This window comes from Mobula hypostoma, chromosome 6 (assembly GCF_963921235.1).
Source record: "Mobula hypostoma chromosome 6, sMobHyp1.1, whole genome shotgun sequence".
Lineage (NCBI taxonomy): Eukaryota > Metazoa > Chordata > Chondrichthyes > Myliobatiformes > Myliobatidae > Mobula > Mobula hypostoma.
In genome coordinates this window covers 140,785,832-140,810,004 of record NC_086102.1, presented here as the reverse complement: position 1 = coordinate 140,810,004, position 24,173 = coordinate 140,785,832, and the positions used below count along the sequence as shown (strand labels likewise).

General features: G+C 40.7%; 1 protein-coding gene across 9 annotated transcripts in view; it reads left to right on the top strand.

The window, feature by feature from the left end:
- LOC134348443 (microtubule-associated protein 2-like) overlaps positions 1-24,173 on the top strand; it is a 314,301-nt gene that overhangs the window by 124,822 nt on the left and 165,306 nt on the right. For 7 of the 9 annotated variants that reach the window (XM_063051841.1, XM_063051842.1, XM_063051835.1 and 4 more), the window contains one exon: positions 14,634-14,688. The gene's annotated coding sequence lies outside the window, so the exon portion shown is untranslated. Of the gene's footprint in view, positions 1-14,418; positions 14,497-14,633; positions 14,689-19,022; positions 19,111-24,173 lie in introns of those variants that run through there. The other 2 variants (XM_063051838.1, XM_063051840.1) reach the window with 2 other exon arrangements.

Below are 24,173 nucleotides of genomic sequence, written 5' to 3'. Positions count from 1 at the left end.
ACAGCTGCAACCATCTTGTGATTAGTAATATGACAAGCAACGAAGAGCTTTAACATTAGTTTCCCCCGCTATCCGAAGGTAGAGCATTCCTATGAAACGGTTTGTAAGCCGGAATGTCGTAAAGTGAATGAACAATTACCATTTATTAATATAGGAAAAATTTTTGAGCATTCCCAGACCCAAAAGATAACCTACAAAATCATGCCAAGTAACACACAAAACCTAAAATAACAGTAACAAATAGTATAAGCAGGAATGATATGATAAATACACAGCCTATATAAAGTAGAAATAATGTATGTACCGTGTAGTTTCACTTACCGGAATCGGGAAGACTCCAATAAATTACAGTTTCGTCACAGTTAAACACTTGCTTATACAAATAACCACCTTCTGTAATTATTTTCTTCAGTTCTGCTGGGAACTTTTCCGCAGCTTCAGTATCAGCCAAAGCACTCTCTCCGGTAAATGTTAAACTATGAAGCTGCCCTTGCCTCAGAAACCGATCAAACCACCCATGACTACCTTTAAATTCCACTTTCGCAACACTTTCATCACCATTGTCCAGTGCTTTCTGTTTCAGCTTATTAAAAAGACTGACTGATTTCTCGTTAAGTATAAGAAAACTTAACGGAACACCACACTTTGTACACCCAAAAATCCATTCAAGCAATAGACTTTCCATTTTATCCATTATTGGATGCAGACTAAGAGAGACCACTTTGCTACGAGCAGAACCAACAGTAACATCGGCAGCTTTCAAAATTCTTTCTCTCTACGTATAAGTAGTGTGAATGGTGGACACAGGCAAGTTCAACACACGGACAATGTCCTTACTTTGTTCACCACGATCAAAACGCTTAATTTTGTCTAGTTTTATGCTACGTATAACACCCTTACGAGCTCTTTTAGGCTTTTCTGATACCTTAGGACTCACCTTGCTAATGGATGCACAAAATAATTCGAGATAAAGCACGTGTTTAAGCGATGGCGGCTAGAATGCAGTTCCGGGGGAGGAGCTTGGCTGTTCGGGTGCACGCTGCCTTTTTTCAGAACAGTGAAAACACCTTCTGTTAGCGAAAACAAGTAACTAATGTAGGTCTTTCGTAACAGCGCAGTGTTGTAAAGCAAACGTTTGGAAAACGGGGGCCACCTGTACTAAGATTGATGTTACATTTGGTTAAATGGTGTTCTGATGTCATCAGTGCTTGCTATCTTCTAATGAAGCAAAGTTATAATGAGCTATGGAGCTAAGTGGTACTTGCGGATTACAACGTGAGCATAGGGAATAGGCTTGCAGTATCTGTTAGTTAGTTAAGCCCATCAGCTGTATTGGGCCATAGGCCGCTGACGGAAGCTCCCCAGAATCCTTTGTCCTGGGCCAGTCTTTCAAGTTGTCTCTAGGTGTAGCCCATCTTGGGTCTTCTAGGCGAAGATCCTTGTTCTCCTCTGGATGACGTCCCTGGAGTTTTTGTTGGTGTTTCTGGGGCTCCGGGCTTTTATGGGATAGGGTTGCTAACCCAGTGTCCAACCCTCTTCCTTTCTCATCTGGGCTTTGGGCCATCCATGGCAAAGATTGAAGTACCTGTGCCAGCTGATGTAATTGTTACCAATTCTCTTGCTTTTGATTGAAGGTAGTGAGATTTGCCTGGATTGGATTTCACCTCCCTTTTGTAGACAGAACATACCCAGAGGATCTTGGGGTCCAAGTCCATTGGATGCTCAAAGCTGCAATGCAGGTTGACTCTGTGGTTAAGAAGGCATACGGTGCATTGGCCTTCGTTAATGATGGGATTGAGTTTAAGAACCAAGAGGTGATGTTGCAGCTATATAGGACCCTGGTCAGACCCCACTTGGAGTACTGTAGTCGATTCTGGTCGCCTCACTACAGGAAGGACGTGGAAACCACAGAAAGGGTGCAGAGGAGATTTACAAGGATGTTATCTGGATTGGGGAGCATGCCTTATGAGAATAGGTTGAGTGAATTTGCCCTTTTCTCCTTGGAGCGATGGAGGATGAGAGGTGACCTGATAGAGGCGTACAAGATAATGAGAGGCATCGATTGTGTGGATAGTCAGAGGCTTTTTCCCAGGGTTGAAATGGCTAGCAGGAGAGGGCATAGTTTTAAGGTGCTTGGAGGTAGGTACAGAGGAGATGTAAGGGGTAAGTTTTTTACACAGAAGTGGTGAGTGCATGGAATGGGCTGCCGGTCTCACTGGTGGAGGTGGATACGATAGGGTCTTTTAAGAGACTTTTGGATAGGTACATGGAGCTTAGGATAAAGGGCTATGGGTAGGCCTAGGTAGTTCTAAGTTAAGGACATGTTTGTCACAGCTTTGAGGGCCGAAGGGCCTGTATTGTGCTGTATGTTTTTTATGTTCTAACATACGCGGGCAGTATTCAGTCGTCTTCCTTTGCTGCCAGTATTGTAGCTGTTCAGTGCCCTATGAACTAGGTGTGGTTGCGGGGTCTGTAACTGAAATTGTTGCCGTTAATGGAGTGGCTTGGCGATGGCTACATATGTTGTTGAAACAAAACTATTCAGAACGCGGGGAACAGCCTTGGAGATGATTACAGTCTTTTTTGTGCTTTTCACTCTTTAATTCTATATACATAATTCAAGATTGAGATCTATAAATAAAAAGCAAAGAATAGAAAAAAAACGCTTTGGGAGCTGGAAATCTGAAGGGTGAACCCAACTTCCAAGAGATGCCCAGCAGGTCAAGCTGAGTATCTCCTGATAGGTTGGTAAAAGGACATTGAAAATCTAGCTGAGTGGTGCCACAACAACAACCTCTCATTCAATGTCGGCAAGACCAAGGAGCTGATTGTTGACTTCAGGAGGAGGAAACCGGAGGTCCATCAGCCAGTCCTCATCGGGGGATCCGAGATGGAGAGTGTCAGCAACTTTAAATTCCTCAGCGTTATCATTTCAGAGCGTCTATCCTGGGTCCAGCACATAAATGCCATTGTGAAGAAAGCACAGTAATGCCTCTATTACTCAGGAGTTTGCAAAGATTCAGCATGACATCTAAAACTTTGACAAACATTTATAGATGTATGGTAGAGAGTTTATTGACTGGTTGCATCACGGCCTGGTATGAAAACACCAATGTCCTTGAACAGAAAATCCTGCAAAAGTAGTGGATATAGGTCAGTCTATCACAAGTAAAGCCCACCTCACCACTGAGCACATCTACATGAAGTGCTGTCGCAGGAAAACAGTATCTATCCAAGGACCCCCAGCATTCAGTCCATGCTCTCGTCTCACTGCTGCCATCATGTCAAAGGTACAGAAACCACGGGACCCACACCACCAGGAGCAGGGTTATTTATTATCCCTCAACTATCAGGCTCCTGAAGCAGAAGGGATAGCTTCACTTGCCCAATCACTGAACAGTTCCCACAACCTATGGACTCACTTTCAAGGACCCTTCATCTAATGGTCTTATATTTATTACTTATTATTTATTGTTATTATTATTTTAAAAAACATTTTCTCAGCTCAAGCTGGTAAAATCTGAGGTGCGGGCATAGCCAAGCACATTCATTTGCCAATTGCGAGGAAATTTCACACTATTCAAGTGGTGTTTACTAATGTGGCTCTCTGAAGATTTACATAGATGTTGCTGTGTAGTCCTTATTGTTTAATACTATTGTGTCGTGCCTTTGGGCTGATCCAAGTGTAGATATCACTATCGGGACAGTGTATACCCTTTTTGTGTCTTGGAGTGTTTCAGTTTTCTCTTTTAATTCAGCATATTTCTGGTGTCTTTCACTTATCGATTTCTGTAGGTTATGTGTGTTTAGAATAGCTATATCTATTACGTAAGTTGTTCTTGCTTGTTTATCCTACATTATTATATCCAGATGGTTATTATGGATTGTCCGATCCGTGATAACAGATTGGTCTTAATATAATTTGTGGTATTCTGACTCTAAATCTAGATCAAGCTTGTATTTATAGTAAGGTATGATTTATGAGTTTGTATTTTAAAGCAAGATTTTGATGAACAATGTTTGCCACTTAATTGTGTCTGTGTTATACTTTATTGTCGCCAAACAATTGATACTAGAGCGTACAATCATCACAGCGATATTTGATTCTGCGCTCTGCGCTCCCTGGAGTACAAATTAATAGTAAATAATAAAAATTTAAATTATAGATCATAAATAGAAAATAGAAAAGGGAAAGTAAGGTAGTGCAAAAACCGAGAGGCAGGTCTGGATATTTGGAGGGTACGGCCCAGATCCGGGTCAGGATCCGTTCAGCAGTCTTATCACAGATGGAAAGAAACTGTTTCCACATCTGGCCGTACGAGTCTTCAAGCTCCTGAGCCTTCTCCCGGAGGGAAGAGGGACTAAAAGTGTGTTGGCTGGGTGGATCGTGTCCTTGATTATCCTGGCAGCACTGCTCCGACAGCGTGCAGTGTGAAGTGAGTCCAAGGACGGAAGATTGGTTTGTGTGATGTGCTGCGCCATGTTCACGATCTTCTGCAGCTTCTTTTGGTCTTGGACAGGACATCTTCCATACCAGGTTGTGATGCACCCTGGAAGAATGCTTTCTACGGTGCATCTATAAAAATGAGTGAGGGTTTTAGGGGACAGGCCAAATTTCTCTAGCTTTCTCAGGAAGTAAAGGCGCTGGTGGGCCTTCTTGGCAGTGGACTCTGCTTAGCTGGACCAAGTCAGGTCATTTGTGATATTGACCCCGAGGAACTTAAAGCTTTTGACCTGTCCCACTTGCGCACCACCGATGTAAATTGGGTCGTGCGGTCCGCTACTCCTTCTGAAGTCAACAACCAATTCCTTCATCTTGCTAAATTGAGGGATAGGTTATTGTCTTGCACCATGCCACCAAATTCTTAATTTCCTCTCTGTACTCAAACTCATCATTACCCGAAATATGGCCTACAATTGTGGTGTCATCAGCAAACTTGTATATTGAGTTCGATGGAAACTTGGCTGCACAATCATGGGTGTACAGTGAGTACAGTGGGGGGCTGAGTACACAGCCTTGTGGGGCACCGGTGCTCAGAGTGATTGAGAGGAGAGCTTGTCCCCTATTTTTATAGCCTGGGTCCTGACTGTGAGGAAGCTGAAGATCCAGCTGCAGATCTGAGTGCTAAGGACCAGGTTCCGGAGCTTAGGAATCAGTTTATTTGGAATGATGGTATTAAAGGCAGAGTTGTAGTCAATGAAAGGGAGCCTTACGTATGCGTCTTTATTCTCCAGGTGTTCTAAGGAGGAATGTAGAGCCAGAGAGATGGCATCTGCCGTTGACCTGTTACTCCGGTAGGTGAATTGCAAAGCGTCGAGGTTGACCAGTAGGCTGTGGTTGATGTGTGCCATAACCAATCTCTCGAAGCACTTCATAGCAATTGATGTCAGAGCCACAGGTTGATAGTCATTCAGGCATGCCACCTTGCTCTTCTTCGGCACCGGGATTATCATTGCCTTCTTAAAACAGGAGGGGATCTTAGACTGAAACAAGGAGCAGTTGAAGCAAACACTCCAGCTAGCTCGCTTGCACAGGCCCGGAAAACCCGTCCTGGGACGCCATCTGGGCTCGTCGCCTTCCTTGGATTTATCTTCAGGAAGGCCCTTCTAGCGTCCTCCTCGGTGACGACGAATCTCGATGCCACCAGGTCCGGTTCATCTGGAGGGAGCGGGATGCTCCTCTTCTGTTCGAATCTTGTGTAGAATACGTTAAGTTTGTCAGGAAGAGAAGTGCCACAGTTATTGATATTCCCAGCCTTTTCTTTGTGCCCAGTGATCTCATTTAGACCCTGCCATAGTCTACTGGCATCCCACTGGTTAGCCTGGGCTTCCAACTTGGCTCGATATTGCCTCTTGGCGCCCTTAATGGCGTTCTGGAGTTCACGCCTGGATTCCGTGTAGCGACTGGTATCCCCGGACCTAAAAGCTGCAGCTCTAGCCTTCAAAAGGAACTTGACCTCATAATTCATCCAAGATTTCCAGTTAGGGGATACCCGGATCGTTGTGCGAGACACACAGTCCTCTGTGCATTTCCAGATAAAGTCCGTGATAGCTGAGGCATACTCATCAAAGTTAGCTGCCGAGTCCTTGAATACTAACCAGTCCACCGATTCAAAGCATTCATGGAGGACCTCATCTGTTTCCTGCGTCCAATGTGACACCACTTTTGACACTGTGACCTCCTGCTTCAGTTTCTGTTTGTAAGCCGAGAGGACGAGTACGGCCTGATAGTCTGGTTTTCTGAAGTGAGGTTGTGGGACGAAACAGTAGTAGTGGTCAAGCATATTCGGGCCTCGAGTGGGGCAGGAGACATGTTGGTATGACTTTGGCAGCGCCTTTCTGAGATTGGCCTGGTTAAAGTAATCAGATTGAGTTAAGCTGCTATAGGATGCTGTAATGTGTCGGATTGTTCCTGTTTTTTAATGTCATTTTCTGTATTTATCATCTTGAATTTGTCGGTCTCTTATTATGTATTTTTGATATTTTTGTGTTAACCACCTGGTCTTGTATTGTCACAAGGAACCCTTCTGTTTCTGAGTTAGGTGTTCAACGCTTCCTTGTCGACATCTAGTCTGCACAGGTCGTGGAGATGTCTTCCAAGGAGGGTCATGCTCTTCCATTGGTTAACTTTTTCTTCAGTAGTGATAATGTCTTCATTTTTCTGGGTTGTGCTCTCATTTAAGTTTGGTGGTGTATACTTCTTATCAAAATTCCATATGCTTGCGTGGAGTGCTGAATCCTGTTTTCATTCCTGTTGTACATCCTTCAAAGTTTTATCTGACTGTTGGGTAGATTTTTAATGTCTGTAATTCCTCCTCTGCCTTTTGTCTTGGGTAGTGTTAATCTCAGTGATTTTGAGTGTTCGTAATGTTTTCTGAAATTTGTCATTTCAGTTCTTATTTTTCTTTGTAAACTTTACAGATTGGTTTCGGAGAAAGATGTTATGCCAAAGGAATGCATTAATATGGGTATAACAGAAATGTTTATTGTCTTTGTTATAATTTTAATGTTGAGCACTGCTTGGCTGATTTTCTTAAGCCTTGAAGTAAATTCTGTCAAAAGTTTTTTCCTGTATCACACTGTGATCTATTTTCTTTCCTTGTTGATATCCCAAATACTTATATGTTTCATATTCATCCATTGGTTGTATTGTATCCTGCTGCTCTGTTTTATATTCTACTAGCTCTATTGCACCTTCCTTTATGTTTAATGTTCTGAATTTATCTAGTCTAAAGTTCATGCTTATATCTTTAGAAAATAGTTCTACTATTTGAATTAATTGTTTCAGCTTAACTGATGAAGGAGTATACAATTGAATTTACTGTGATTACCCCACAAGATTACGAATCTCAGAGTTGTATCTGGTAACATATATATGCTTTGATGATAAATTTACTGAACTCTGAACCTGAAGTATTCATTCTAGAGGGACTAGAGATTGCAGGTATTGGAGTCTTAAACAAAATAAATACAAGATGCTGAAGGAACTCAGCAGGTTAGGCAGCATCTTTGGAGGGAAGTGGACAGTTGATATTCTGGGCTGAGATCCTTTGTCTGAACTTATAGAAGGGAAAAGAGTCAGTAAAAGAGCCAAGTGCAAGGGCTGGAGCAAGAGTTGGCGCACGATAGGTTGATCGAGATGAAGAGGCGTAGATTTACAGATGGGGAGGGAAGGATGGAGATAGTGACAGAGACTGTGAGGTGCTATGTGGCAGTAGTGAAGGGCTGTGGTTAATGGAATCTGATAAGAAAGGAGGATGAAGAATGGAACTGAATGGGGAGGAGGTGTTGTTGCTGATCAGTAAAGAAACTGGGTTATAGAGGGCTGGTGGAGTGGGCTGAGGCTTGTGAGAGGGCCTGGATAGATCAGAAGGAGAAAGAAATAGAGGGGAGCAAGTTGCCTGAAAATGGAGAACTCAGAGTAAGTGCCGTTGGGTTGTAGAATACCCATTTGCTGCTACGTCTACACTCTCATACCAACCTGCCAATCCTCGATCTCCATAATTGCTTGGATGAGGCCAAATGCAATCTGGATGTTTAGATGACGGTCAATAGTCTACAAACTGCCTCACCTCCCCCACCTCAACTGAGTTTGACATTGGAAAAAAAAAGATAAACATCGCTACATTTAGTTTCACTTTTACACTCAATACTTTTGGGTATTAACAGTCCTTTCAGCATTAGTGACACATCATCATTTTTCTCTCTTCCCCTCTCAAAATAACTCTGCCTGTTCTCCATCTTCCTCTGATGCTCCCCTCCCCCTTTCTTTCTTCCAAGGCCTTCCGTCCTATGATACTCCCCCTTCTCCAGCCTTGTATCCCTTTTGCCAATCAACTTCCCAACTCTTAGCTTCATCCCTCCCCCTCCTGTCTTCTCCTATCATTTTGGGTCTCCCTCTCCCCTCCCCCTCCCACTTTCAAATCTCTTACTATCTCTTTTTTCTGTTAGTCCTGACGAAGGGTCTCGACCCGAAACATCGACTGTACTTCTTCCTATAGATGCTGCCTGGCCTGCTGCTTTCCACCAGCATTTTGTGTGTGTAGCTTGAATTTCCAGCATCTGCAGATTTTCTCGTGTTTACATCATCTTCTATTAGCTTTATGTTTTTAAGCTTCTTCAAAATTTTATATATAAGATAATTCTTCAGTATCAATACCACTTCTGCTAAATGACCCACTAGGTCCGTTATACTCAGCTTTTGTTTCAAGTTCTGTAGTATTTCGACTGTGGTATAAATTTAATTTTGTTGTTTATGTGGGCTGAGCAGCGCGTTTTTTATGAAATACAAATAGTACTTGGGCAATTTACTGTGTCTTCCTGCTTGCCTTGAGGGGTCCCATCTGCCACTGAACAGTTCACTGGGTTAATTGGAGACTAGACAACACAGTGCTTATAGGGGAAAAATCATTGATGTGTAAAACCGGTTAAGTCAGTGTCGTGTATTGTTAAAAAGATGTTGAAGTATTCTTGAATATACCAGTGAATAACCACTGAGGTAATTTTGTTGAGACAAATTTACTTGTACTAAAGTAAGCAGTTCATTGGACATGTGTAATTCTTTAAAACAGCTGAATTCTGATATGATTAATTCATCTCTAAACTAATTGAACTTATTTATATACATATGCATATCAGAGTGAACATTGTAGCATATATTTTAGGGAGGCTTTTTTCAAAAGATTACGTGTTTAATTTTTGATTGCCCTCTAATAGTTTTGTGAAAGCTCCAGTTCAGTTTGGTTAATTTGTCTTCAGGTTTGCACCATAGAAACTAATGGGAATGACTCATCTGTGGGGAAAACATGGATATTATAATGGCTCTATTGCTTTCTCTTCCTGATACAATCAAGAACACATAACACAAACCCGTTCATCACACTTTCACTCAAACACTTGATTGATTTGCTATATTTTTAGATTCTTTATGCCCTGATTTGCCTAGCTACCGCAGAACAAATACTAATATTTGTTAATATGCGTATTTCCGATTAAATAATAAGCAAATCTTGAGTGTGAAGAAATGTAAGAAAGCTGTAGCTGTTACTAGAAGAAGCTGTGTATTTGGAAATCTATGGTAACTTATGTACATTTCTCTGTAATCTTCCTCCTCCTGGATCTGTTAAAGTGAAACATTTGGTTAAAAGTGTAGGTTATTAAATGAAGATAGTGGAATGATAGTAGATTTTGAATGAGAGGTTTGCTGAAGATGTAGAACTGATAGGTTAGAATCATAGAGCACAGAAACAATCCCTTTGGCTCGCTAAGTCCATGCTGATCACCAGATTCGGCCGCTCACCCTACATCTAGGGGTGATTTACTGTAGCCAACTAACCTTTCCATCTACACGTCCTTGGGATGTGGGAAGAAACTGGGGCACCTGGAGGAAACTCGTGCACGCATAAGGTGAATGTGCAGACTCTGCATGGACAATAGAGGAGATCAGGATTGAGCCTGGCTGTCATGAGATGGTAGCTCTACTGCTTGTGCTACTGTGCTGATAATGCAAGAAGTCTGAATTAAAGCAGCAGATAATTTGCGAAAGAAATGTTGGTGCTGTTGAGGCTATGGAAGGATTTAAATAATAGGTTGAGAATTATGCCCCTTGAAGCCTTGGTGCCAAAATAGATAGTTGTGAACTGTGAACAATGAAGATGACTGTGAATGCTAGAAAAAGGGCACAATCGCTTTAAATGAATTAATACAGAAGTGCTGAAATTATTTAGGGAGCACTGGAGTCAGTGATTCTGAAATGTGTGAAGCAAGCATGAGAGTTTTGGTGGATTTCCTAACATTTCAGAAGTGGAAGTTGGCAATCACTGCAATAGAAAAAAAGGAGAGTTTAGAAGCTCAGTTTTTTGTCAAGTAATTCACCATGACTGAATATGTACAGATTTACCCTAAGATATTATATAAACTAGTAGGAGGATTAAATTAGTGGTATTTGGAGTCGGTGATATGTCAAACCAATTTATAAGTGGTAGAAGCCAATATACTGTATAAGGGGTGGAATGTGTGTCCAATTTAGTTTATGGTGAAATATTAGTCAAAGCATATATGGTTGAGGTGTGGTAATAGGGACAAATGGCATAAGTATAGGGATAGATTCTTCAGATTATATGACCAAAGTACAGTATGCAGACCACAAGGGAGCAAAAGATTGATACATTGGATTGGTCTGAAAAGGATAATATGTGAGTGGAAGAGAGTTGTAGACACTCCTAGAGGGAGGTAGACAGAACTAGGGGGCATAGTTTCAGAATAAGGGGTAGCTTATTTCAGACAGAGATGAGTAGGAATTTATTCTTCCTGTAGTCATGAATTTTTGAATTTCTCTACACCAGAGAGCTATGGAGGCAGACTCACTGAGTATATTGAAATACAGAGTTTGACGGTATTTAAACTACAAGGGAATGAGGGAAGTGGTGATCAGGCCAAACTTGGATCAGTCATTCGCTTAACAGGCTTTAGTGGGAGGGCTGGTCAAGTTTGCTACTGTTCCTTAAGTTCTAGAAACTCTTTGGTAGAAATTAGTTTGGTGCGATTGGATAGGAGAAATTGAGTTGTGAATTCAGTCTCTCTGCACTGGACTGTAGAGTAATGCAGAAGGAAGAGGGTAAGGTTTGTCAGGTTGAAAGGATGGGTTTAGATAGCATTGTTACTATGGACATGGACAATCTATTCAAGAAGTTCAAAGAGGAAAGAAGAGGGAATAATCTAAGTAGAGAGATAACAAAGTTGAGTTTTTAACATGAAGAAGTGGACCAGAATTTTTTAAACAACTTTAATGGTGCTATTCTATTGGATCATCGTCAGTTGAATATGTAGAAGTTATTAATTTTATTGACTTTCAATGTTGAAGTTTTTCCTTGTCAATATTGACTTACTCTGCCTGAAGGTCTTCCGTGATGAACATTGTGGTGAGAGGGATTTATGCAAAAGGAAAATTGATTGCAATAAATGCAAACCACTAACATCAGCAACAATTTAGGAAAGCTGTTTGTCATTCAAAACAGAATGCGACTGTTCAAAACATCCAGCAGGAGTTAAGAAGACCAGGGAGGAGGTTAAAAAGTAACTGAAGAATTAAACTTTTGCCAACAGTGAAAGATGTGGCAAGGCAAATGCATTAGGAAGTGACTTCCATAGTTCAGGAATGTGCTGAATGAAAGTTCAACAGCTGTGAGTGAAGCACAATAGGCAATGAGACCAGGAACACTTGAGGCCAAGTGATGTGATGCTGTTTGTGGGCTGTAAGGCTGGCAAAGGATTCGGAAGGGTTGAAAGGAGGTAAGGTCACCCCAGGGACTTCAATAAAGAGGAAGAGCCATTGGGCAGACAGAAAAGCTACAATGAGCCGGATGTAGTGAAAGGTAAGTTGACTGTTGCAGGGTTCTAATTGATACAAAGTCAGTGTTCAACAGGAGATGAGAAGTTAATCCTGGAAGTATCAGAGTCACTTGAGGGTTTTTATGGTCAAGCTGGAGTAAAAGCTAACAGGCAGTATTTTACAGGGGTGTGTTTGCAGTGGTTTGGAAAGTGAAGCTGAATTGTGGGTTGGTAAATCATCGATGCAAACACCTGAGGGAGAGAATGCAATCGGAAGCTTTTATTCAAAATTTCTCACTGGGACTTTTGCTATTCCAGCATTTGGTGGTTAAATGTTGATGAAATGATATGGAGCAATGATTAGTATTTATCCTATGATAATTTCATTTTGGAAAATATTGATAAGGTGGTATAGAAGCAGTCTAATATCACTGATGAGCTAAATTTCATGCTCAGACCTGAGTATGTAGCCTACCCTATCCCTCTACGCTGCGTGGGTTCGTGGCCACATAGTAACTAAAATGCTCATAGAAACATAGAAAATAGGTGCAGGAGTAGGCCATTTGGCCTTTTGAGCCTGCACCGCCATTCAGTACGATCGTGACTGATCATCCAACTCAGAACCCTGTACCTGCCTTCTCTCCATACCTCCTGATCCCTTTAGCCACAAGGGCCATGTCTTAAATATAGCCAATGAACTGGCCTCAACTTTTCCTGTGGCAGAGAATTGCACAGATTCACCACACTCTGTGTGAAGAAGTTTTTCCTCATCTCGGTCCTAAAAGGCTTCCCCTTTATCCTCAAACTGTGACCCCTCGTTCTGGATGTAGTTCCCATGCATATAGCCTTTGTTGCTGCTCAGTCAGTGTAAAAATTTCCTGCTCGGAGTAAATGGTTGAAATTAGAGGGAACATTGCCCCTGAATGCTTTAGTGTGTGGGTTTACTTTGTGCCAAAGCTACCACTGGCAAGATTTTTAAAATGTATTCCCATTCCAGGACCTCCACAGTTTGCAGGTTTTCATTTGCTAACGTTTTCCAAATGGCAGAATCTGATTACAGAAGTTTTTGTTGCTTTGGCATGGCAATGATCCCAATCCTTAATAATCAAAATTTTTTTTAAAATACCTGAACAGGAAAATAAGCTGTATTTTGACAAAACAAACCTGCTGTAATTTTAACTTCATAAAAGCTTATTACATTGCCAAATCACCTGCAAATCATGAATTTTTTTTGAAAAATTTACGTATTTTCTGAATTTAATATGCCATTCTTCCTTCACACACACGAGGCAGGTATAATTAAGATTATTGCAAAGGTCCATTAATTTTGTTCACAGAACAGATTTTTTCAAGCTTTCAATGAACTACATGTATCATCCTGCTATTAAAACATTCTTCAAATAAACAGTAATCGAAAACCTCTGAAAATTGACAGCCTTGTTTAAGACCATAAGATGGAGTATAGGAGCAGATTTAGGAGCCATTCAGTATAGGAGCCATTCACCCCCATCTGAAGAAATTCTTCCTTGTCTCAGTTCGAAAGGTGTATTCCTTTATTTTGATACAATGCTCCTCAGATCCTGGACTCCTCCACTAATGGAAACATCCTCTCCATGCCTTCTGTATCTAGGCCTGTGATAAACCATGTATATATGTTGTAACTCGGTTACCTGTCTGGAAACACCCCTCTGCTGACTGCCCCTGTGGCTCCTCCCACAGAGTCCTGTATAAAGGTGTTCACCTTGCCCCTCCCCCTCAGTCCGGGGGCAGACACTCACTGTGGAGGTCGTATTGTACAACGAATAAAAGCCTTTCAGTATTTTACCAAACCTCAGTCTTTTCGAGTAATTGAAGGTGCTTCAAGGCCCTTCAGTATTTTGATAGATTTCAATGAGATCCCGCCTCATCCTTCTAAACTGCATCTGGTACAGGCACAGAAACATGAAATGCACCTATAGTGTCTATGGACAATATTGTAAATGCTGTAATGGTTACTATACTTTTTATTCTTTAATCGGCCAATTTACTTGTACATTTTAATAATGCGCCAAATGTTTAGTTCAAAAGTTCTTCATCTCTTAGCAATTCTTTCATAGCAAGTGGTAAAACAATTTCCTGATGAGCAAACACCATCTTTTTAAAAAAAACTTATTCTTCTTGTATGTCTCAGACTGTGTTGTATACATCTTCTGTGAAAATGTACAAAAGCTGAAAAAGAACCTATTCAGACCTGATAAAGCAGAATGTTTGTGAGCTTGAGTTGCTGAGTTTGTATTTTCTGACGTGATGCATGACATTGCGAAGAATTAGAACTATCAGTCCAAGAGAAGTGCCTCACTGGTTTACAATTCTAATTAAAATCTTCCTTGGAAGGATGTGTCGCCAACTCCCAGCAAGCCACTTAAACAGATGAGAATGCAGCATTATGTTTTAACAATAGTTATGGCCAGCTGACCATTACCCAACCCCCCCATCCCCCACCCCTATACCCCATTCAGTCTTCTAGATATTTCTGAAGCTGCTGTATTGCTAACAGTGCTGTAACAGAATTTTCACTTGCAGCAGCATTCAATCCCAGAGAGACATTTGGTGTTTTTTTAAATTTTACATTAGAATTACTATGCTGTCATCTGAAAATAAAATTAATACTGTACAGTGAATCAACTGGTAATTGTTTTGAAGTGACAATTTCAGAATTAGGAAAAACATTTAAGATAAAAGCCATTTTAATAAAATGGACTCTCTAGCAACGATGGTGCATTGCAATTTCAGCTCTTAGCTGACAGGAATGATTTATTTTGCAGATTACGCCTGATCATTTTTACATCAGAAATTGTGAAAGATCTATCTGCTTGAAAGGTATGTCTTCAGTTCTTTCTTAAATGATATTGCAGAGTAATTGTTAAAATATCCACTGTCTTTTGAAATAAGGTGCTGTATATTTGACTGTTCATTTTGCAGTTAATTTTCATAATGAATATGCCTGTGATTGCATTTTGCAAATTTGAAAGACCATTATTTTATTAGAAAGAAACATCTAAATCTTGGTTCATTTTATGATTTTTAACATGCAACCTGTCAGACAACAGACTGAATACTGTGAAAATCAAAATGGGGCATTGCATAGTTAAATGGAGATAAAGGGCTGATTATAGAGCTGTAGGATATTCTGTTAGATGACATTTTTAATATCATCTTAAACCCACAATGATGCCACTACAATTTGTATTGCAGCATGAAAAAAGATATATTTTTTAAATCTTGCAATACTCTGAAATCTTTAAATATACAAAAATCTAATCAGAAAGGCTTGTTTCTCACTTTACAAAGCAATATATTTTGACTTGTGGTGGTGTCACTCAATGTAATGTTCGGAAATCCCTCATGGTCTTTCCTTGTTTTTGCCAAAATCTGAAGATTGCAACCTATAACCCCTCAACCCATTTTCATCCGAACTCTCTTAATAATTTGGGCACAGCTTATGTCCATTTTGCCCCACCCTTCACCCCATCCACTTCGTATTGCAGATACCCTCCTAGTTTTCAAATATAATTCTACCTCTGCCTTGTAGCATTACAGATTTGCAAGTACAGCAGGTGAGAATGGAATTAGAGCTCAATAGTGATAATCTCATAAAGACGGAAGCTCTCGCTGGCTAGACTTCTGCTCTGATTATAACCAATCAGATGAGCTTGGAAGTTTGCTTGTGTCCTTAAATCCACAGCTTGAATAAACCAACACATCAAGAAAGGAATGTATTAAATTGGCAGGGGAAGATAAACTGTACTGGCTGATTTTTCTTCCATGTAATAAAGTGTAACAGAAAATATTTTTGCTGCTTTCAGTCGATAAGCATTGAATAGATTTTTATAACTTCTATTCATTGTTCTAGTGAATACATGGGGCAGGATGGTAGCGTAGTGGTTAGCACAATCTGGGTTCATTTCCTGTCGCTGTCTGTAAGGAGGTTGTACGTTCTCCCTGTGACTCCGGGTGTCCGGTTTCCTCCTGCAGTCCAAAAAGACATACTGGTTGTTAGGTTAATTGGTCGTTGTAAATTATCCTGTGATGAGGTTAGGGTTAAATCGGGGGTTGCTGAGTGGTACAACTTGAAAGGCCTGTTCGCTGCAGCTCAATAATAAACAAATTAATAAAATGTTAAGTTAATAGAGTTAAAATTTTGGATATAGAAATTTTACTTGGGTACATTGAGTACTGTAGCATATCTGAGGAGTTTCATAGCACCAATAAAGATCAACAATCTAGTGTTATCAGAGTTTAATCTGGTTGATTACTCATAGATAGCATCAAGGAACTGCTTTACCTGACGCAAGAGGGTAGAATCTGTTTTGCTGAGGTTATATAGGACTCACATTATAGTCATGGAATGCTTACTGTTATTTTTCATTTAATGGAGATTCATTCACACCTGTTATGTTTCTTTCCCCATTCCTCTTAATATGGATTTACAAATTCTCCAGAGCTCAGCCTGGAAGCAAGCAAAATAAGTTGGCAGCTTTCTTTGTAATAAGTACCAGCTTCCTCCTAACTGAGAATTCTTGGAAGTTTATTATGATCCTGGAGCTCTGATGTGGGAAAGGGCTGCGCTTTTCCGAGCCATCAGTAAAGAAAAATGGGATTATTCACAGAAATGTGCAGCCATTTCTGTGACACCAGAGACACGAAGTTCATGTGGCAGGACGTTCAATCCATTACAGACTACAAGCCCCCCCTCACTCTGAGAAACAGGCACTCTCTCTCGCCACAGCTGATGTGAGGAAGACTAGCCAGGGCCAACCCATGTAAAGCTATGGACCTGATAACATACTTGGTTGGGTGCTGAAAGACTGTGCAGCCCAGTTATTTGTGGTTCTAACAGATATCTTCAGCATCTGTCTGGAACGGCTTCCTGTCCCCTCAGGCTTCAAGGTGGCCACCATCATCCTGTTGCCCAAGAGGGCACCAGTAACCTGCCTCAATGACTACCCTCCAGTAACACTGACCTCAACAATAATGGAGTGCTTATGGATCACATTAAATCCTTCGTTCTTGTTACATTGTTAACTGTAATTAGCCCAATTCTAGATTTCACCTGATTAACTTGACTTATTCCTAGTCTTTCCTCCTTCCCTTCCCTACCACACCAGCAACCAAACCAAAATATTTTGATGTGCTAAATATGTGCTCCACTCATGCAGTTATCTGCATTCTTCATTATGAGGGCAGTCCCTGGCTCATTTGGTTATCAACTATTCATGTACTTTTCCTCAACGAGCAAGTTAGAGTTATCTGTAAGTACTCAATCTAGATCAAGGAAGAAGAATGCAGTAAAGGGATATCATCTGAATTGTGATTATCTACTTTGTTTTGGTTGCTGGTGTGGCAGGGAAGGGACAGGAGGAAAGACTAGGAATAAAGATATCCTGATTGAGATGTTGTTTTCCTCATTAATTTGTGGGTAGGTGGTGACATGCTTGGTCAGAGTAGGTTGTAGCTTTTTCAGGACTGGCCAGAATGAAGGTCCAAGGTAGAATTCTGACCTGGATCTCTGAATTCAACAATGTGCTTTGTTTTTAAGTGCTTTTAAAGCAGCTGGTTTACTCTGGTGACTGTGGATGAAATACATAATTTGATTCCAGGGCCAGACAATCAAAGTCCTCTGAAGACTCCAACTCCAGAATCTATATCTTAGGTCTGTGGGAATGTGATTCCCACTGCTGCAGATCGGATACACCCATAAGACAAAGGAGCAGAATTAGCTGTTCAGCTCATTGAGTCTGCTCTGCCATTCAGTCATGGCTGATCTATTTTCCCTCTCAATCCCATTCTCCTGCCTTCTTCCTGTAACCTTTTCCATCCTTACTGATCAAGAACCTATCAATCTTCTCTTTAAATATACTCAAATACAGTATACATCTGGCCTGTTGGTAAGTGTCATGAACATGATAAATAAAGAGGTTCTTCCGATTCCACAGGTTTGATTGGACCAACAGTATAGGTTTTGGATGAGTATATTCCAGCAACCATATCACAATATTGTCTTCACTCCTGCATCTTCCCTGTAGGTTTTCAATATCTGCAAGTCTTAGTTCTGAGACAATTTAGTTATTGTCCTTAAATTGACAAAAGCAAACCCACTGCAATTGTATTTTAATTGCAATTTGAGAAGCAGATTTTCACTAGAGCTGAATGAGGTATTGTATATTAGTAGTTAATGGCTGCTTACTGTTGGCTCAAACGTAATAGCCCTTGTAATTCTGTAGAATCTAAACACCAACTGAAAATTTGACATTCAAATATTGGTAACAGAAACCTTCATGCAACATTTTCAGTTGTCACCTGTTAACATGTATTTATTTCAACCAAACTGAAGTAATCCCATTAGTTGGACTTTGCCTCTTGCAAATCATCTCTTCCAAAGATTGATATATTATTTAGCTTCATGAAATTCTTACATATATGAAGAGCAGCAACTGTAGGCTTATTAACTTCCATTCTAGTAGAATATTTTTGTAATGTGTATTATTTGCAGCATAGCCTTTAGAGAATGTTATATGACTGAAAAGATTTCTTTTTGACTGAAGGTGGATTTATTGTAAGCTCTTTCTTAATAGCAGTCTTGGCTCCAAGTCAGAAATCAGCAGGTTTAAACCAGAGATAAGATAATTCAGGCTGTATTTGTGTATTGTTAGGTGACCGCGCAAACTGGTGGCGATGTTACAAACATAAGAACATAAAGCAATAGGAGGAAGAGTAAGTCATGACATGAGCTAAACCAACACTGTAAGGTCTTGGCTAACCGATTTTTGGTCTTGCCTCTAGTTTTTTTTTACCTGTTTCCCGTAACTCAGAGATTGTACTTGGAGTCTATAGAATGGATGTCAGTGAGGAGGTGGCAGTGGTTAGTTTGATCAGTAAGAACTACTCAGCACTAGCATTGGTTTGAAAGCACTGGGCCACACAATTCAGAAATGAGAGTGGTGCAAAGCAGGGAACAAGTAACTATTTTCTAACAAGTTTCTACTTCGTAGGTTACCTTTAAATGGCAGTGCAGCTCACAAGTGGAATGTGCATACCATGCCTTGTAGATACTTCCAGTGACCTACTCAACCAGCATGCAGGAAGTGTCATCAGCTGCAACATACTGAAGTTCAGGTTCTACATCTGCAGCAGTGGCTGGAGTTGCTGTGGCATTTCTGTGGGACTGAGGACATCATGGACAGAATATTAAGGAAGATGGTTACATTGCAGCTGAAAATATTTGACTACCCTGCTGCACAGGTGAACCAAGAGTCCACTGTACCTTGCCTCATAACATGTTTCATTTTCAGAAAAGAGCAGTGAGGTGAGGTTAGCTTGAGTGGCTCAGTTACATGAAGGGAGGAAGCAGATAGAGAACATTAGTGATAGGCATTCATTATATTGGAGCATTGATGGTACTTCTGTTACTATGGTATGAAAGTGACGCCAGGATAATATGGTATCTCGTGGTGCGAGGATGAAACATGCTACTGAATTGTTGCAGAGCATCTGAAGTGAGATGGTGAAGAACTAGAAATTGTGGTCTACATTGGAGACAGTGGCAGGGGCAGAAGGAGGGGTGGCGTTTAATTTACAGATTGTAGAATTAGGGAAAAGGTTAAGTATCAAGATCACAAAGATAATAATCTCAGAATTACTACCTGTACTACGTACTAAAAAGTGTAGATATAAGTAAGTGGTACAAATGACCATGTGTCTAAAGAGGGTACAGAATGAGAAAGCTGTAGATTCTGAGTTTTGGGATCATTTGTGGTGCAAGTATGATCTATATGAGTTGAATGGGTTACACCTGAACAGGTTTGACACCAATATTTTTGTGAGGTGGGAGTGGCACAATAAGGAATGGAGTTTTGCCATGATTTTGGAGAGGTAGTGAACCTGTATGGTGAGAATCTGAATGTCAAGAGTGAGAGGAACAAAGATGCAAATGGAAGTTGGAAATGCAGTAAGAAAAATTACTCGATAGCAGAAAGAAAGACAGGTAGCAAATGAGGGCGTGGAAAATAGCCAAAAGGCCATAATTAAAGGAACAGTGTATAAAAGCTTATTGCAGTGGCAATAAGGTTGCTGAATTTGTGGCATAAATGTCCTGAAGTGAACATGATCTAACTGCCTTTACAGAAACATGACTGCAGAGCTAGGAACCAAACAGGGAATACTTGGGCGGATTTAGGAAATAGCCAAAGTCATCAAGTGCTGGGTTGTCAAATGGTGGGTCTTGTTTTAGGTCTCAGGATGTTGGTTGCAGTGTTTTCATGTAAGATGATCCTGATTCTGATCTTGGTAAATACCTTCCACATCTTCTGTAAAGTTTCTACATTCTTCCTATAATGAGGTGACCAGAACACAATACTCTCAAGTGTGGTCTAACCAGAGCTTTTTTAAAGGTGCAATATTACCTTGTGACTCTTGAACTCAACCCCCTGACTAATGAAAGCCAACACACTATACACTTTCTTAACCACCCCTTCAAATTTGCATGACAACTTTGAGGGATCAGTGGCCATGGACCTCAATGGACTTCAAGGTCCCTCTGTTCCTCCACATTGCTAAGAAACCTGCCATTAACCTTGTACTCTGCCTTCAATTTCGATCTTCCAAAGTGAATCACTTCATAGATTTGACTCTTATCTGCCAGTTAGCTCAGCTCTGCAGACTGGCTATGTCATGTTGTAATCTACGACAACCTTCTACATTATCCACAATATCCCCATCAACCCTTCATGTCATCTACAAACTTACTAACCTACTCTTCCACTTCCTCATCTGTTATTTATAAAAATCTCAAAGAGCAGGGGTCCCAGAACAGATCCCTGCAGAACACCACTAATCACAGAACTTGAGGCAAAATGCCCTTTATCTACTCAACCTGTCTTCTGTGAGCATGCCAATTCTGGATCCCTGGATCCCATGCCTTCTGATTTCCTAAATGAGCCTACAATTTGGAACCTTGTTGAATGCCTTAATAAAATCCATACACACCACATCCACCAAACTTCCTTTATTAGATTGTTTTGTCATGTCGTTAAAAAATACAGTCAGGCTCATGAGGCACAACCTACCCCTCACAAAACCATGCTGACTATCCTTAATCAGGCTACGCTTCTCCAAATGCTCATAAATGTCTCTAAGAATCCTCTTCAGTAGTTGCCCATTACTGATGTAAAACTCACTTGTCCATAATTTGCAGGGTTATCCCTATTACCTTTTTGGAAAAAGGAATAATATTGGCATTTTCCAATCGTGTGGTACTACTACTGGTGAGGATGCAAAGCTAATGGCCTATGGTGCAGCAATCTCTTCTCTCGCTTCCTGTTATAATCTGGGGAAAATTACATCTGATCCCCGGCACTTATCTATATGAACGTTTTTTCCAAAAGTTTCAAAACATCCTCATTCTTAACCTTGACAAATTCTAGTACATTAGCCTGTTCAACATCTGACTTTGCATTGTCACGGTCCCTCTTGCTGGTGAATACTGAAGCAATGCATTCATTAAGGACCTCCCCTACCTCCTGTGACTCCAGGCAAATTTTACCTTTTATCCATGGTTGGTTCCACCTTCACTCTAGACACAAGACCATAAGATATAGGAGCAGAATTAGGCCATTTGGCCCATCGCATCTGCGCCTCCATTTCGTTATGGCTGATCCAATTTTTGCTTGCAGCCCCAATGCCCTGCCTTTTCCCTGTATCCCTTCATGCTCCAATCAGTGAAGAATCTATCAACCTCTGTCTTAAATGTACATAAAGACTTGGCCTCCAAAGCTGCCTGTGGCAAAGAATTCCAGAGATCCACCATTCTTCTGGCTAAAGAAGTTCTTTCTCCTCTGTTCTTAAAGGATGCCCTTCTATTCTGAGGCTGTGTCCTCTGATCTTAAACTCTCCCACCATAAAAAAACATCCGTTCCATGTCCACTCTATCAAGGCTTTTCAGCATTCAATAGGTTTCAATGAAGTCACCCCTCATTCTTCTGAATTCTAGTAAATGCAGGCACAGAGCCATCAAAGGTTCTTCATATGACAAGCTATTCGGTGCTGGAATCATTTTCGTGAACTTCCTTTGAACCCTCTCTAGCTTCAGCACCTCCTGTCGAAGACGAGGAGCCCAAACCTGCTCACAATACTCCAAGTGAGGTCTCACCAGTAAATTTTCTATGTTACATCTTTGCTTTTATATTCTAGTCCTCTTGAAATGAATGCTAACATTGCATTTGCCTTCCTCACCACAGACTCAAGCTGCAAATTAATCTTGAGGTAATCCTGCACAAGAACTCCCAAGTCCCTTTGCACCTCAGATTTTTGTATTTTATCTACATTTAGAAAATAGTGAACTCTTTCGTTTCTTTTTACCAATGTGCATGACCATACACTTCCCAACAGTGTATTTCATCTGCCATTCCTTTGCCCATTCTCTTAATCTGTCTAAGTCCTTATGTACTTCCTCAAAAGTACCTGCTCCTCTGCCTATCTTCGTATTGTCTGCAAACTTTGCAACAAAGCCATCAATTCCATCATCCAAATCATTGACATATAATGTGAAAAGAATCAGTCTCAACACAGAACCCTGTAGAACACCACTAGTCACTGGCAGCCAACCAGAAAAGACTCCTTTCATTCCTACTCTTTGCCTCCTGCCAATCAGCCTCTGCTTTATTCATGTTAGAATCTTTCCAGTAATACCATAGACTCATAGCTTGTTAAGCAGCCCTGTGTGGCACCTTGTAAAAGGCCTTCAGAAAATCCAAGTACACAACATCAAGTGATTCTTCTTTGTCTATCCTGCTTGTTATTTCTTCAAAGAATCCCAACAAATTTGTCTAGCAACATTTTCCCTTGAGGAGACCATGCTGACTATAGCCTATTTTATTGTGTGCCTTCAAGTACCCTGAGACTTCATCCTTAAAAATCGGCTTCAACTTGTTTCCAATCACTGAGGTCAGACTAACTGACCTATAATTTTCTTTCTTCTGCCTCTCTCCCTTCTTGAAGAGTGGAATTATATTTGCAATTTTCCAGTCTTCTGGAACCATTCCAGAATCTAGTGATACTTAAAGATAATTACTAATGCCTCCACGATCTCTTCAGCCACCTCTTTCAGAACTCTGGGGTGTACACCATCTGGTCCAGGTGACTTATCTACCTTCAGACCTTTGTTTCCCCAAGAAACTTTTTTCTAGTTATGGTAGCTGATGCACCATCAATAACTCCAAAAGACTGGAAATAGAGTAAATACTGAAGGGCTATTATTCGCAGTAGAATGTGACCTCCATCATGCTGAGTATCTGCCCCTGGACTGAGGAGGAGGAGGAGCAATGGCACAATCGCCTTTATTCAGGGAGCTGTGGAAGGAGCCACAGGAGCATATATATATATATATATAGTATATATATAGGTGTATAGGTGTGTCAGGGGCATGAAGTGTATGAAGCTACTGTGGTAAACTATCTATCTATATATATATATATATATATATATATAGTTTACCACAGTAGCTTCATACACTTCATGCCCCTGACACCTGGAACTTCCACCATACTGCTAGTGTCTTCCACAGTGAAGACTGATGCAAAATATTTATTTGGTTAATCTGCCATTTTGTTGTCCCCCATCACTACTTTTCCATCATTGTTTTCCAGTGGTCCACTCTCGCCTCTCTTTTACACTTTATGTATCTGAAGAAACTTTTGGTATCCTGTTTAATATTATTGGCTAGCTTACGTTCTTATACCATCTTTACCTTCTTAATGACTTTTTTTTAGTTGCCTTCTGTTGGATTTTAAAAGCTCCTCCTTTTCTTCATGTACACATAGAATGCCTTGGAGTTCTTCTTAATCTTACTTGCCAAAGCAATCTCATGTACTCTTCTAGCTCTCCTAAGTGCTTTCTTTTCCATTGTACCTTTCCCAGAAAACATTTGTTCCCAATTTATGCTGCCAATTCCTGCCTTATAGCATCATATTTAGCCCTCTCCCAATTAGATACTTCCCCATCCTATGTGCTCGTATCTTTGTCAAAGGCTATGGTAAAGGTCAAGGAGTTGTCACTGTCTCTAAAACGGTCACCCACTGAGAGATGTGTCATATGACCAGGTTCATTGCCTAGTACTAGATCCAGTACAGTCTCTCTAGTTGGTCTGTTGACGCCTAGTGCCAGGAATCCTTGCTGACCACACCTAAACATTTCTGTCTCATTTAAGTCACTTGAATTAAGGAGATGCCAATCAATACTAGGGAAGTTGGAGTCACCCATGACAACACTTGTTATTTTTGCACCTTTTAAAAATCTGTTCCTCAGTGTCC